At 37.3% G+C, this 16156-nt stretch overlaps 1 long non-coding RNA gene across 2 annotated transcripts in view; it reads left to right on the plus strand.

Annotated features, from left to right (window-relative positions):
* LOC308618013 overlaps positions 1-16156 on the plus strand; it is a 63809-nt gene that overhangs the window by 12808 nt on the left and 34845 nt on the right. The window lies entirely within an intron of this gene.

Raw genomic sequence — 16156 nt, forward strand, 5'->3', positions numbered from 1 at the left:
AGACCAAAAGAGTAGACATTCTGTTCCCCCAAGCCCCAGACTCTATCTTATTATCTTGAACTTAAGAAAGAACTTTAAATGAACCAACTGTAACTGACCTATAACTATTCATGTGTTTTCCGAGGTAACTTTTTAAAAAATATGATTTACACTTCTGTTGGAAAGCACTCTGGCCAAAATAAATTAAAGACCAAACTTTCTAGTTCAAAATTCACAAGGGTTTAAGTTTGCAGTGGTGTTTCATTTCAAATAAAGGTGGTTTGGCCAGCTCTAGTCCTATTCTAGGCTGGTCATCAGAAGTCCCATGACATCGTTTTTGATATAATTAGAAGTGTTAAGCCTAGAGTTTTGGCCAAATTCCAGGTTAGATCATTGTGTTCTGCCTTTTAAATCTTCTCTGTGGCCTCTTAAATCCTCTCTTTGGATTGTTGGGAAGCTACAAATGAGGTATCTCCTCACTCTGCTCAGAATGGCCATCATCAAAAAGTCTACGAATAGGGACTTCCCTGGTGGTCCAGTGGTTAAGACTTCATCTTCCAATGCAAAGGGTGCGGATTCAATCCCTGGTTGGGGAATATCCCATATGCCTAGCAGCCAAAAAAACCAAAACATAAAACAGAAGAAATATTGTAACAAATTCAATAAAGACTAAAAATTGTCTACATTAAAACAAATCTTTAAAAAGTCTATAAATTATAAATGCTGGAGAGGGCGCAGAGAAAAAGGAACCACCCTACACTGTTTGTGGGAATATAACTTGGGGCAGCCACTATGGAGAACAGTATGAAGGTTCTTTAAAAACACTAAAACTAGAGCTACCATATGATCCAGAAATCCCACTCCTGGGCATATATACAGAAGAAACTATAATTCAAAAAGATACATGCACCCAATGTTCATTGCAGCACTATTTACAATAGACAAGACATGAAGTCAATCTAAATGTCCATTAACAGATGAGTGGATAAAGATGAGTGGATAAAGAATATGTGAGGTATATATATATATACATACACACACACATACACACACATATACATACATACACAATGGAATATTACTAAGCCATAAAAAGAATGAAATAATGTCATTTGCAGCAACACGGATGGACCTAGAGATTATCATACTAAGTGAAGTAAGCCAGACCAAGACAAATATCATATGATATCGCTTATACATGGAATCTAAAAAAAAAAAAGATACAAATGAACTTATTTCCAAAACAGAAAGAGACTCACAGACATAGAAAACAAACTTTTTACCCAAAGGGGAAAGGAGGGGGGAAGGATAAAATAGGAGGTTGGGATTAACATATACATACTACTATATATAAAATAATCAACAAGGGTCTACTGTATAGCACAGGGAACTATACTCAGTATTTTTTTTTTTAAATTTATTTATTTATTTTTGGCTGTGTTGGGTCTTCGTTTCTGTGTGAGGGCTTTCTCTAGTTATGGCGAGCAGGGGCCACTCTTCATCGCAGTGCGCGGGCCTCTCACTGTCGCGGCCTCTCTTGTTGCAGAGCACAGGCTCCAGACGCGCAGGCTCAGTAGCTGTGGCGCACGGGCTTAGTTGCTCCGCGGCATGTGGGATCTTCCCAGACCAGGGCTCGAACCCATGTCCCCCGCATCGGCAGGCAGACTCTCAACCACTGCACCACCAGGGAAGCCCATATACTCAGTATTTTATAATAACCTATAAGGGAAAAGAATCTGAAAAAGAATATATATATATATAACTGAATCACTATGCTGTACACCTGAAACTAACACGACACTGTAAATCAACTATACTTCCATTTAAAAAAAAATAGTCAGTTGACACACATGCTTATGTATGGTAGTAAGATACAAGTCAGTAGGTTAGTAGGTTTGGGAGATTCCTACAAAATTCTTTTACTGTAATAACTGAGGAGTCTTTATATTCTAGCAATCTATTGCTGTGTTACTAATACCCCAAAACTTGGTAACTTAAAACAATGACAGCATTTATTTTACTTATGTTTTGGCAATCTAGATGGGGCTTGTGGAGACAAATGTTTCTGTTCCACTTGTCATTAACTGGACCAGCCCAAAGGCTTGGGATGAGAATCATGGTATATCTTGATCATTTGCATGTCTGACAGATGATGCTGGCTGTCAGCTGGGACCATTGCTGGGGCTATGGTCAGAACACCTATATACGAGCTTTCCATTTGGCCATTTGGCTTCCTCATAGCTTGGCAGTTAGGTTGTGAGTACCTGAAGAGAGAGTCAAGTTGAGGCTGAATCACCTTTTTCTAACTTATCCTTGGAAATTATGTAAATGCCACTTCAGCAATGTTCTATTCCCTTGGAATGAGTCACCTTGTACAGTTCATATTCAAGGGGAAGGGAATTAGATGCTATTTTTTTGAAAAGAGACATGTCAAAAAGTTTGTGGACATATTTTACAACACTGTAGTTACCTTTTTGTCTTCATTTAAAATGAGGAAATGGAGCATCAGAAAGTGCTAGACTTGAGATTACATCCTAGGTTATCTGACCCCAACATTAATTCTTTTCTCCATGCTAAATGTATTAATGAATTTTTAAAGTGCACTTTTTATGATAAAGAACTTGTACTATTTTGTCTAAATCAGGTACTGGCAAATCATGGTCAGTGGCTAAATCTAACACATCATCTGTGTTTATAAGTAAAGTTTTACTTTGACACAGCCATATTCTTTCATTTATGTGTTGTCAATGGCTACTTTTGCTCAACAATGGGGGCTGAATAGTTGTGACAAAGACCTTATGGGCTACAAATCTAAATTATTTACTAACTGGCCCTTTATAGAGAGCATTTACCACACTCTGCTTTAAATTGTCTATTTTTGTACACATCGTTTATCAGCTTGAGGAGATGGACCACGAGCTTAATGCTAAAACTGAACAATGGTGCCCTAGGCTGGTGGAACCCTAAAACTTCTGACCTTTTGTCCCAGGGGCCAAAGTGTTTGAAGTGTTGGGCTATGTATTCAAAGCTGTGTACAATGACAAAGCTGTCTATAAAAACTACCCTTGTTATGTCCATCAGGGTTTAATCAGAGAAGTAGACCTAATAGGGATTTCCTACAGAGATTTGACCTTATGCAATTTTGGGAGCTGGTTCACAGTACATGAGAGATTCTTTCTTCTGTATCTGATACTGCAACCTGAAGTCATCAAAGCAGGCATTCAAGAAGGGAAGCATGGACAAGCTGTAACCTCTGATGAGGAGGTAGAACCTTTGAGGACAAACTGGAGCCAATGAGATGAGTGGACACATGAAGATGGAATGGGACCCTCATCAGTCTCCTAATACCTCTAAGCCTCCTACTTTGATAACGAGTGTGTCCTGGAGAAGAATCTGGCAATTTGTGATTCAACTGGCCCAGAAGTCAAAGATGCAGTGCTGAAGAGCAGTCTACAGTAGGGACAGGAGATTATGCAGGCTCGAATGCTGAATGCTGTCACCATGATTAGTTACCAGGTAGAACATGGGTATGTAGCTACAGCATCTTATGTCCAGTTACAACAACGACAAAGCAAAAAAATATGGTTGCTACTTCACTTCTGTCTTTTAAATCTTATGCAAGTTGCCTCTTGTCACCTACTCTCACAGGAAGAGAAGAAAACCTGGGATACGGAGATCCAGTTCACTTGACAAAATACACAACCACCATATCATGAAAATATAACTTCACAAAGTGTGTTCCAGGGCTCCCTGGAAGAATCTTTCACAGACATCTCAGAGTCTACACATCCTTACCAAACTGACCCTCATTTTCTATGTTCCACTCTTGGTGATGACACCACCACAACACAGACGTCCAAGCCAGAAACCTGCTAAACTTTGTAGATTTCCTCCTCCTTTCCAGCCAATCTGGCTCAAGTGCCCATTCTACCCCATAAATATATATCTAAATCTTTTACCTTTTTGCACTGCCATTACCTTAGTCCAGGCATCAGCATTCACTATGAGATTATTGCAATGACTTGATGGGAGAGGGCCTCTCATTTGCTAATCTTAAACTCCTTCAATCATCTTCCTGACTGTTACATGAATAGGATTTCTAAAACTCAGTGACCTCCCACTAAGTTGAAAGTCATTTCACGTCTCCTCGTATTATTGAGGATAAAGTCTCAACTCAGCATGGCATACAATATCATTCATAATTTGAACAAACTCCTCTTTCACTACTCTCCCACATTAAGATGATGACCTGGCCCAAACACATTTGTAAGGCAAACAACATTCCACATTATTTCACATGTCCATAGCTTAGTTATGCTATTTCATCTCTCTTCTCCACACTTCCTGATCAATGCCAATAGTTCCTTCTCCAGGATATCTCATATTCATTCTTTTTTTTTTTTTTTTTTTGTGGTACGCAGGCCTCTCAGCATTGTGGCCTCTCCCGCTGTGGAGCACAGGCTCCAGAAGCACAGGCTCAGTGTCCATGGCTCACGGGCCTAGCCGCTCTGCAGCATGTGGGATCCTCCCGGACCGGGGCACGAACCCACGTCCCCTGCATCAGCAGGTGGACTCTCAACCAGGATGTCACCAGGGAAGCCCCCTAGCAAACTTTTAATGGGAGGCTCAGTATCCTGTTCTATCCACTTCGTTGGATAGAATACAAACTCCCCAACGAAGGGCAGCAATTCTCTTCTCTTAGCTGGTCTTAGAATAAATGCAGGGGAGTGAGCAAATGAAGGTACTTGAAGTCTGAGCTGAGAAAGCACAAAAGATTGTCATTCCTTGTGCTAGCAATTCTTTTTTTTTCATTTGCCACGTGTTCTTAAAGCACAGAGAAATGTCCTTCTTGCCTCTGTCATATTTTATTTAGTTCAGGGATTTGATTTAATTTATAGATACTAAACCTTATGAACAACTTTTTAATCCATCTTACCCATGTCTAAAATATTTACCCAATATTGTGCATATTAGTTTGCTAGGGCTACCATAACAAAGTATACTGTGTACTAGGTAGCTTTAAGAACAGAAAGTTATTGCTTCACAGGCCTGGAAGCAAGAAGTCCGAGATCAAAGTGTCAGCAAGGTTGCTTCTCTCTGAGGGCTCTGAGGAAGAAAATGTTCTATCCTCACTCCTAGATTCTTGGAGTTTATTGGTAATCTTTGGTGTTCCTTTGCTTGTAGACACATAACTCAATCTCTGTATGCATGTATGGTTCCCCTTTTTATAAGGGCTCCAAATGTATTGGATTAGACGACCACTTTACTCCAGGATGACCTTAGTTTAATCAATTACATCTCCAAACAAGGTTACATTCTGAGGCACTGCGGGCCAGTATTCCAACATGTGGGTTCTTGGGGGACACAATTCAACCTACAACAGTATAGGTTGTAAAAAAGTGATTTATTTTTCCATTGACCTTTTATATACAACACTGGAGAAGAATGTACAAGACACTCAGATGCATTAGTAACCACAATGGAAAGATGAAAAATCATCTTGAAAATGATGATTGTTAACAAAATATTCATTTAGAAGATGAGCAATCAAAAATGATATTTCTGTTAGAAGTAATTTTCTGTGAAATTTTAACCATTTTCTCTACCACTAGACTTTCCCATTTACTATCAGTGTGTCAATGTTATTTCAAAACTAGTCAACTTGTATAAATCCAAGTTCTCATTTTCCTTCATTTAACTTTTCTATATTTCCCTTTTCAATCATTAATCACTATTGTTGATGACAAAGTTTCGAACATGCAGAGTTTAATTGACTTGACAAAATGGATGAATTATGAACCAATTTGTGTTTAATTTTCTAGCTGTTGTTTTGCAACCAATCAGTTCAGTCAGTTCACCTTACATAAATAACAGGGAATAACAATTAGTAAATCATTGAAATTCAGTTTCTAATTCTGAGAAGTGAGCATATGTTGGCTTAATGGACATTGAGACTCTGGCAACTCTAGGCTTACAGCCCCTAGCCTTTTCTCTTCTAAAAACTTTTCTTCATTTCACATCAGTAATTAATTTATGTTATCACACCTTGGAAATTCTAAGTGGAACTGGGTCTTTCCTGAAATTGAAAGCTGGAATTTTCCTATTTTAACATTTGGGTCCTTTATTTTATCATTCCAATTTTCTCACTCCCTTCTTTCTTGTTCTTCAACTCTTACCATAATTGTCAGTTTCTTGGATCTACTGTATTCTCCAGATCTAACATCCTTCTTTTGGTTTCATTTTTCTTTCCTGCCATTCATGGAATTTATGGTAAATCTGTCACTACATCTCAACAATTTTCAACCCTGGCTTCTTAGTAGAACTGCAGAAAAATCTGTACCTTACAAGGCTTTTTTGTTCACTATAAAAGGTCACTAGAAGGCAAACATAGCTTAAATTCTAGACTTAATCATCATTGTTCTACAAATGCTTTACTGACATTATAAATGGTTGCTGTGGTGATTTGTAACACCTGTTCACAATATTTTCTATGTCAAAATACTGGTAGCCATGGTCTATAATGGACGACTTTGGGGCCTCAGTTGCAGTTGAGAACTAAGTAAAATGTTAGGTCTTCCCAGAGTCACTACCTTGGATCAAATCCATGCAGTAGTTGGATGAGAGTCTATTCAAGCCTGAGTCTTGGTTGGGTTTCTCATTTTAATAAGGGGATGTCAGTCTCCCTATGAGCCCATTAACATATAAAACTCTGCTAGCTAGTGCTTACGTGCCTACATGCCATATGACCTTCAGGTTTTAGTCAGAGAATATAATTTAAAATTCCCTGCTATGCAATTTTTATCAAAAAAGAGTTGGGTATAATAATATTCATGGAGAATTGACTAAAGAATTTGTAATCCATGTGCTTCCAGAAATATTCTAAATTCCACCCTAGATGATGCTGAATTAAGCCATATTTTTTGTTTGCTCATAAAATTATTTTTATGGAAATTAGATGTTGGAACTACGCCATTGGTGTTATTTAGAGAAACCAACTGGTAGGTTGCTTACTGTACCACAAAGTGCCCTTTTCATGAGGATCCACAGGAAAAATTTCTCTTAAGTTTCTCTATTAGAAAAAAATTTTCAGAGGGAAAGTTTATTTCATTCCCTGCTTCATTAGATAGAGAACTTAGAATATAATTGTAGACCAGCTATATAAATACGATTTCATATTATGCATTTGGGGGTATGAATTTAAACTTGGCCATTTGTGATGGTTAATTATATGGGTTAGCTTGGCTGGGCCACAGAGCCCAGATATGGGATCAAACATTATTCTGGATGTTTCTTTGAAGGTGTGTTTTGGATGAGATTAATATTTAAATTGGTGAACTTTGAATAAAGCAGATTGTGCTCCATAATGTGGGTGGGCCTCATTCAATCAGTTGAAGGCCTGATTAGAATGAAAGTCTCTGCCAGCAGATCATTTTGGGGCTTGAACTGGAACATTGATTAATCTTAGATCTCCAGTCTGCTGGTCCACCCTGCAGATTTTGGACTTGCCAGTTTCTATAATCTTGTGAACCAAATTCTTAAAATAAATCTCATCCTACTTATATATACATCCTATTGGTTCTGTTTCTCTGGAGAACCCTGTTAATAAATCATTATTCCTTCTATACTAATTTCTCTTTGCCTTAATTTCTTTATTCTGTTTTTTATACTACATATTTTTTATGCTCTTACAACTCCTTTTAAATATTAAATATGGAATAAATATATAACTCAACAAGTAATACACAGAAAGGGTGACTTCTAAAAAATATTTAGAAAAAAATATGTTTATAGTGTCTTTTAAAACAAGACTATTCTGTTGGCCTTGAAGGAGCAAACTTCCATATTGTGGAGAGAGCCACATGGCAGGAAATGATGGATGGCTTCTTGGAGCTGAGAGTGTCCCCCAACTGATGGCCATGAAGAAAGTAGAGATCTTAGTCATTTAGCTGTATGGATCTGAATTCTGTCAACAACCAGCAGGATTTAAAGACCACGGGCCTCAGAAGAGATTACAGCCCCTGACAAATTCTTGATTTCATTGCAGTGAGACCCTGAGCAGAGAATCCTGCTAAGTTCCTAGACTCCTGATCCATGAACACTGAGAGATAATAAATTTTATTGCTATATTTAATAAATATAAGCTACTATATTTGTGGCAATTTGTTGCACAGCAACAGAAAACAGATACAGAGACAATCAACCAGATTTACCAATATCAAGATAAATTTTAGTAAAACAAATTAATCATGCAAATAAAATCAGATTTTTGTACGACTTGCTTATGTCAATGCTTTATGCCAGAAGGCAATGGAGTAGCATTATTATGATATTTGAGAAAAAAATATGAGCCAAGGGCTTTATATTCCGCCAAACTACCTTTTAACTATAAAGGCTTGTAGACAAACTACTATGAGCATATGAGAACTTAGGATTTATAGTTTTCATGAGTGCTTCCTGAGGAATCTACTAGAGAAAGATTTTTCAGACAACCAAATGACTGGAAAAGTGCTGAAAACAGAATTACTGTGAGCTTAAAATATATACTGACATGTATAAGTCACATAAAATGATGACTATAGCAGAGAAGCATACATATGTAATAGCTATATTCTCTGGCAATAGCAACATAGTACAAATATAAAAAATGGAGGCAGAATGGAGAAGCCATATAAAATACAGAATACAAATTATTCACCTTATTGTTAATAATTGAAAGCAAAAGATAATACTTCAAACCAAATGTGCGATAACAGAAGAAAGGGAAAAAGAATATACTAGTTAATTTTAATACCGTTTGTAGTAGCAAATTTATAACCAATATATATATAATTTATATGCATTATATTTGTATGGTATATAGTAGAAAACCAATTGATAATGACCAAAAATGGAGCCTAATGGAATTATATAAATATAAAGATATTGTATACAGGTTACCCTTTGGAAAATCAGATAAACTTTTCAATGTAGTCTTCATACACTACTATGGAGCAATTGTCTGGATAAGTGAAAATATGAGATGAAACCAATTTTGTAATATGCTACAGTTTATTAATTGTGAGAGAAAAAGTATCATACATATATACATCTGCTTTTATTTAAAAAATTAAAGGATAAACCATAAAATTAAAGAAGTTACATTGGAGATTGGAGGAGAAATTAGGCTTCTTTGAGTACATGTCATTTTGCAGATATAATTTTTGCATCCTGTAAATAGTTTATATAATTATAAAACAAAATTCAGTTAAAATTGGTTCCTAATCAATTAAAAATCTAAAAATTAAAAATAATATGGAATAAATGACCATAAAAATGTGTCCAGTTAATGCATAATTCTACAGAGAAGATCTTTTGCGTTTGGGTTTTAAACATCTCAGTTGTTTCTACAACTCAGTTGGTTTTCTACACCCCTCATGGGATATAGCCTGAGGACAAAAAATTCCCCTGCAAAATAAATTTTCTCAAACTTTTTTCTCTCACCCATCTATGGTAGCTTTGGTAGTATTATTTGGTGGCTGTTCGGTGTGGCCTCATATCTCAGCTGGCTTTATACATAGTTTGACTTAAGAATGAAGTACTAGATTCAAATAAGTGAAATTTCTTTTAAAAGTTCTTTTTAATAAAGACAGTAAAAGAAAAAAAGTAAATGAAATGGGAAATGAATTATATCATCTATCTATCTATCATCTATCTATCTAGTATTTCCCTCTATTTATTCCTTTCCTGTCAACTTTCAATTTCCTTTCCTTGGTTTGGGAAAAACCTAGTCAAGGCTTGTGACCTTAGGAAGAAGGGTATTCTATTGGTTTCGTTAGGAATGCTCTGCAGTGGGAGGGGAAATAGAAGGATGTAAAATGCAGCACAAAGCTTTTTAGAAATATTGGTCAAAATGTTCCCAGTGAGTGGTTTTCCATGGAAGTTCCCAAGAGGTTTTTCTTCCTTTTTTTCCCACACATTTCCCCTTCACACTGTAGTACCACATTTAGAAAATAAAATAAAAGGTGTTTCTTTTTTGGTGTCAACAAAAAAAACCCTTCATTCTCTTCTTTTCTCCCCCAAATCCCTTAGCCTTAGAAGGTTTTGGAGACCCAGTCTGCCTTGGAAATCAACTGATGAGATATCTCATGCCAATTTCTCTGTACTTTTATTCCTTCATAAGTTGTCTTAGAGATTCATATTACACTGCATTATGAAAATCTTGCTTATTACCTTGTCCTTGCATGATATATATCAAATGTGGTTGATTTTTTCTTTCATAAAATAGTGAATTTCCTGACCCAATGGGAAAAAAAATTGCTAGAAGCTATAATTACGTGTTCAGAATAGTTATGAAATGCAGTTGCTAGAGGCATAACAAGCATCTGAAAGTATTATTGCAGTTTGTACAGTTGCCTTTTTGAAAGGTAAGTGCTGAACTTCATCTTCTTAATTTTTATTTTTCAAGCTGAAGCTTGCAGAAAGTGACTGTACTGGAAACTGTCACTCCCTTGGATTAGGACCAATGCCAATGATGTAATTGAAAGGGATAAGGATAAAGATAAAGGTTTCCCCACTTAAGAGATGATTTATCTCATCAAATGGGATAAATGTAAAAGTCTATCATCTCTTTCTTCACTTTACAGCCTTTATTACTCATCCTGGACCCACCCCATGTTCTTTCAAGTGAGCTATTTCAAGGTTTGCACTCCATCCCCCAGCAACCATGCTTTTTACTCTCTCCCATTGAAGCCTTTCACAAACTCCAAACTTTGATCAATCCTTTTTTTCTCCTCCATCTAAGTGTGGGATATTCCCACGAGCACTTAATAACACTAGGTGATCAAGATACTGGGAGGTCTTCAAGGTGCTGGGAGGGGAGTGAGAGGGTTTTACATGTGGGAAGGATGTGAATTGTCGTGGTAGGATGTCTGCAAATACGGCTGCCAATTCTTCCCATTTCTGTTGGTTATGTGTCACACCATTATCAAGAAGGGTAGCCTATTTCCCTTCCTACTGAATCCGGGCTGACACTGTGACTTGCTTTGACCAATAGAACAGAAAGAAGATGCAACTGTGTGATCTCAGACTTAGGAGTTTTTTTTAACATCTTTACTGGAGTATAATTGCTTTACAATTGTGTGTTAGTTTCTGATTTATAACAAAGTGAATCAGTTATACATGTACATATGTTCCTATATCTCTTCCCTCTTGCGTCTCCCTCCCTCCCACCCTCCCTATCCCACCCCTCTAGGTGGTCACAAAGCACCTAGCTGATCTTCCTGTGCTATGCAACTGCTTCCCACTAGCTATCTATTTTACATTTAGTAGTGTATATATGTCCATGCCACTCTCTCCCTTCATCCCAGCTTACCTTTCCCCATCTCTGTGTCCTCAAGTCCATTCTCTAGTAGGTCTGTGCCTTTATTCCCATCTTGCCCCTAGGTTCTTCATGACCTTTCTTTTTTTTTTTTTTTTAGTTTCTTTTTTAGATTCCATATATATATGTGTTAGCATATGGTATTTGTTTTTCTCTTTATGACTTACATCACTTATGACAGTCTCTAGGTCCATCCACCTCACTACAAATAACTCAGTTTCATTCCTTTTTATGGCTGAGTAATATTCCACTGTATACATGTGCCACATCTTCTTTATCCACTCATCTGTTGATGGACACTTAGGTTACTTCCATGTCCTGGCTATTGTAAATAGAGCTGCAGTGAACATTGTGGTACATGACTCTTTTTGAATTATGGTTTTCCCAGGGTATATGCCCAGTAGTGGGATTGCTGAGTCGTATGGTAGTTCTATTTTTAGTTTTTTAAGGAACCTCCATACTGTTCTCTATAGTGGCTGTATCAATTTACATTCCCACCAACATTGCAAGAGGGTTCCCTTTTACGCACACCTTCTCCAGCATTTATTGTTTCTAGATTTTTTGATGATGGCCATTCTGACTGGTGTGAGATGATATCTCATTGTAGTTTTGAGTTGCATTTATCTAATGTTTAATGATGTTGAGCATTCTTTCATGTGTTTGTTGGCAATCTGTATATCTTCTTTGGAGAAATGTCTATTTAGGTCTTCTGCCCATTTTTGGATTGGGTTTTTTTTTTTTTGATATTGAGCTGTTAGTAAATTTTGGAGATTAATCCTTTGTCAGTTGCTTCATTTGCAAATATTTTCTCCCATTCTGAGGGTTGTCAGACTTAGGTTTTAAACAGCATTATTGGCTTCTTGAGATCCAGCATCATGCAAGGGAGCTTGAGCTTCATCAGCTCCTAGAACTTTTAGTCACTCTGGATGTCACCAAATATTGAGAGTAAAGCCATCTTAGAAGTTCAACTCCAGTCCAACACCCTGTTAAGTGTACTGTAATATAATGAGCAGCAAACCACCCACCTAGCTGATCTCAGCCAATCCACGGAATTAAGAAAGCTATAAAGCTTTTTGTTGCTTTGAGCCACAAAGACTTGTGATAGTTTGTTAGGCAGCAATAGATAACTGATACAATCACCAAGTCCAAAGGTAATTTTGCTTGCACATACACTTCCATTTTCGGAGGGGAAATAGAGTGTGGTTTAGTGAAGTAGTTGTTGGGGATGATGGAACCCTTCTTCAGTTTTTCCCCCACTTACTCCCATACCCTTGTTCGAGAAAAACAGAGACTGTTAAATGAGGCAAAACTGACTGTATTCAGACTACTGCAATAAGGAAGAGAGACTCCAATATAAACTGAGTTTCACTCCAATTAAGACAACATTGACTGAGGTTTTTAAATGGAGAACGGATAGGGAACAAAAAGGAACCATAGGGAAATAAAATGGGAAGGGACTAGGGGGTGAAGTGGAAGTAGAAAAATTACAGAAGGAGATAGGTGGATAATTACTGAAAATGGTTTAGCAAGGTGGGTTGGGACAATGTACTTTTTTGCAGTTTGGCAGCTTTGTGTTTTCTTGAGCAAAGATAGCCTGAGGGTTACGGTTACTTTTAGGATTATGGTCTAGTGCAGGTGGAAGCCAAGCTGAAATTTGGTGGTCTCTTAGCACAGTGTTCAGGCAGGTCCTCTGTGCCACATGGGAGTTCACAGTTCACATCCTTCCATGCAGATGACCTCAAGTCCTTCTTCAGAGATGAGATAGAGCATGAACTCTGCCTCCACACGGATACATTCTTCATGGGAGGATGAGGTGTTCCTCTATTTAAATTTTCCATCTCTTCTCTTTGCTATCTCCCACTTTATTTCCTTATGGATTTGTTTCATAAAATAGCACTTCTTCCTTCTCTATTTTCTATCATAACCTCTGCAATAGCTCCTCCTCAACATTTCAAGTTTCTCCACTATTATTAAGATTCTTTTCTCACCTTGAACTCTTTTTAAATTCTTTTTTTTTTCTTTGCTTCATGGCTGAGTTCTATGGGGATTATTTACACACACTTTCCTCACTTTTTATCACCTACTCTAAGTAAATTTCCGTCTCAATTGAACTTTTGCCAGAAAAACTCACCCATGATCTTTGAACTTCCAAATATAGTGAGAATACTCACCTCATCTGGAAAGTTATTTTTCCCAGTGCTTTTGTGGTTTTTCCACTCATCTTTCTCACTGTTTGTTTCCAGTCATGTTTTAACTGCTCATCAATCACTTCTTTTTAACGTAGGGTTGTGGACCAGTGTTCTTTCTTCAAGCCTCTTTTCTCATTAGACTTTCCCTGACTTAACTCATTTATTAATCTGAGGATTATTAATGTATGTTTTTGGTCTAGTCCCTGTTATTGAATTATCCTACTGTCTTTTGAAGCTCTCTGCCTGAATATGTGAGAGGTAATTCAAACTCAGTAATTTCTTGCTACCACCCCTGACACTTGCCAAACCTTGGCTCCTGTGTTTTGTTTGTTAGCATAATCCTTTTGCCAGGTCAGAAACATGGGCTTGATCCTACTCTTCTGGACTTCCCCTTACTTCCTGAATCTTATCAGTTTCTGTGTCTTAAATATATTATGATTTCTACCTCTGTTGGTCATTTCCAATTCCATGGCCTTAGCTAAGATCTCTTGCCTAGACGGTTTCAAAAGTCAGTTTTTGAAGTTCCTTTTCCCTTTTATTAATTTTTAATCTCTCTGTATTCATATCAATATTTTTGAAATGAACATTTTATTACATCTTACTTTACACTCCAGCTGTACTCAGGGCCAGCCTAAGCGTCATTTCCAGTATGAAGCCTCCGTAGTACTTTCCTTACCACTCTTCACTATCTTTGCTCTTCCTACTCTAACTTGCACAAACCTCTAGCAAGGTACTCAGACCACCATTTTGCAGTTTACACGTTTTAAGGTCTTAAGGATTGCAGCTTCCGTTGTTGAACTCTAGAGATCTATGTAAAGAAGCTTGGGCTCAGTCAGCCTCCAGATGTTTCAGTCACAATGGGTGAGACACCAGATCGGAGTGTGAAACCATCTTAGAAGTTCCAGCCCCAATCAAGCACCTTGAAAGCTAAGTTTCTAGTTTCTTTTGTGAAGGGACTGTTGTTTGATTTTTGATTACCTATCATTTATCAGAGGGGTTGACAAAGTATACCATGGGCTAAATCCAGCATTTCTTCTCTTTTTGTAAATAAAGTTTTTTTTTTGGGAACACAACCATGCCCGGTTGTTTGATGGATTGTCTGTGGCTTGTTTCATGCTACAATGACAGAGTTGAACAGTCACAACAGAGATCCTATGGCTTACAGTGCCTAAAATATTTACTATTTGGCCTTATAGGGAAAAAGTTTGGTACTTCTGTTTGTGAATGAATGGACATGAAAAGGATAGGTCACATTATGAAAAAAAGAATGGTGTATTACTTTGCAATCATTGTTGCTTTTGTTGTGGTCATCCATGCTTGGTGTCAGTTTATCTCGTAAAAATAAAATACAGTGTGCATGTGTGAGTTGAAAAAAAAGAATGGTGTATTACTGTAACTATAGCTGTTATACAAATTAACCCCAATATTTTTGAATGTAAACAAAATCAAAGTTTCTGTGTAGTGCATATTAACAGTTAACAGGTTAACAAGAAGCCCTCCTCCACACAGTCATTCAGGGAACCTGGTAAATGCAAGTTCTTCAACAGGCAGCTTCCAAAGTAACCTTGGATATGAAGCAGGCTGTGTTCCCAGGAAGGAAAATAGAACAGAATATTATGGTAAGCAGATAGCAAACTGTGCCACACATAGTATCATTATCACTGGCATAATTTTATTAACAAGTGTCTCCTTTATGCAAACACTTGTTCAAGTTAATTTATTAAGCTAATGCTCTTTCACATTAATTACTTTAGTAGAATTCTTCTACCAGACATTACGGTGAGGTAAAGGACACTTTAGTGAGAGTGGTGACATTGGTAAGGACTCAGTCGGGGAAGAAAGCAAGTAAATTTTGGAGCTTGGAACATTTTGAAGGGAAAATGGTTGGTTTATTGTAGGGCTTTCCTCAGTCAGAAAAAAGAATGGAGGCCTTGAGTTCCTAGGAGGTCGAGGTGAGAAAAGAGAGAGACAGGAAAGGGAATGTGAGGATCTAGAACACAAGCTTCACATCTTTGTCTTGGGCTTCTCAGAGCACAAGGTTTCAGGGGACATATGGCAGAGATGATAAGGCATTTAGGGATTGTTTTGGAGGCTACCACAGAACAGGATCCAACCTCTCTTCAGACAGTGACTCACTTAAAAAAAATTTTTTTTTAGAAATTTCATGTAATGTCTGAAATATTTATATTAACATATTTCCATACAAATAACCCAAAGAAAGTTTAGTATAGGTTGTTTTTGTTTGTTTGTTTGTTTATACTTAGGATCTTATTAGTCATCAATTTCATACACATCAGTGTATACATGTCAATCCCAACCACCCAATTCAGCACACCACTATCCTCACCCCACCGTGGTTATCCCCACTTGGTGTCCACACGTTTGTCCTCTACATCTGTGTCTTAACTTCTGCCCTGCAAACTGGTTCATCTGTACCATTTTTCTAGGTTCCACATACATGTGTTAATATACGCTATTTGTTTTACTCTTTCTGACTTACTTCACTCTGTATGACAGTCTTTAGATACATCCACATTTCAACAAATGACTCAGTTTTGTTCCTTTTTATGGCTGAGTAATATTCCATTATATATATGTACCACAACTTCTTTACCCATTCGTCTGTTGATGG

The sequence above is a fragment of the Mesoplodon bidens genome, assembly GCF_964165515.1.
Source record: "Mesoplodon bidens genome assembly, chromosome: 5".
Classification (NCBI taxonomy): domain Eukaryota; kingdom Metazoa; phylum Chordata; class Mammalia; order Artiodactyla; family Ziphiidae; genus Mesoplodon; species Mesoplodon bidens.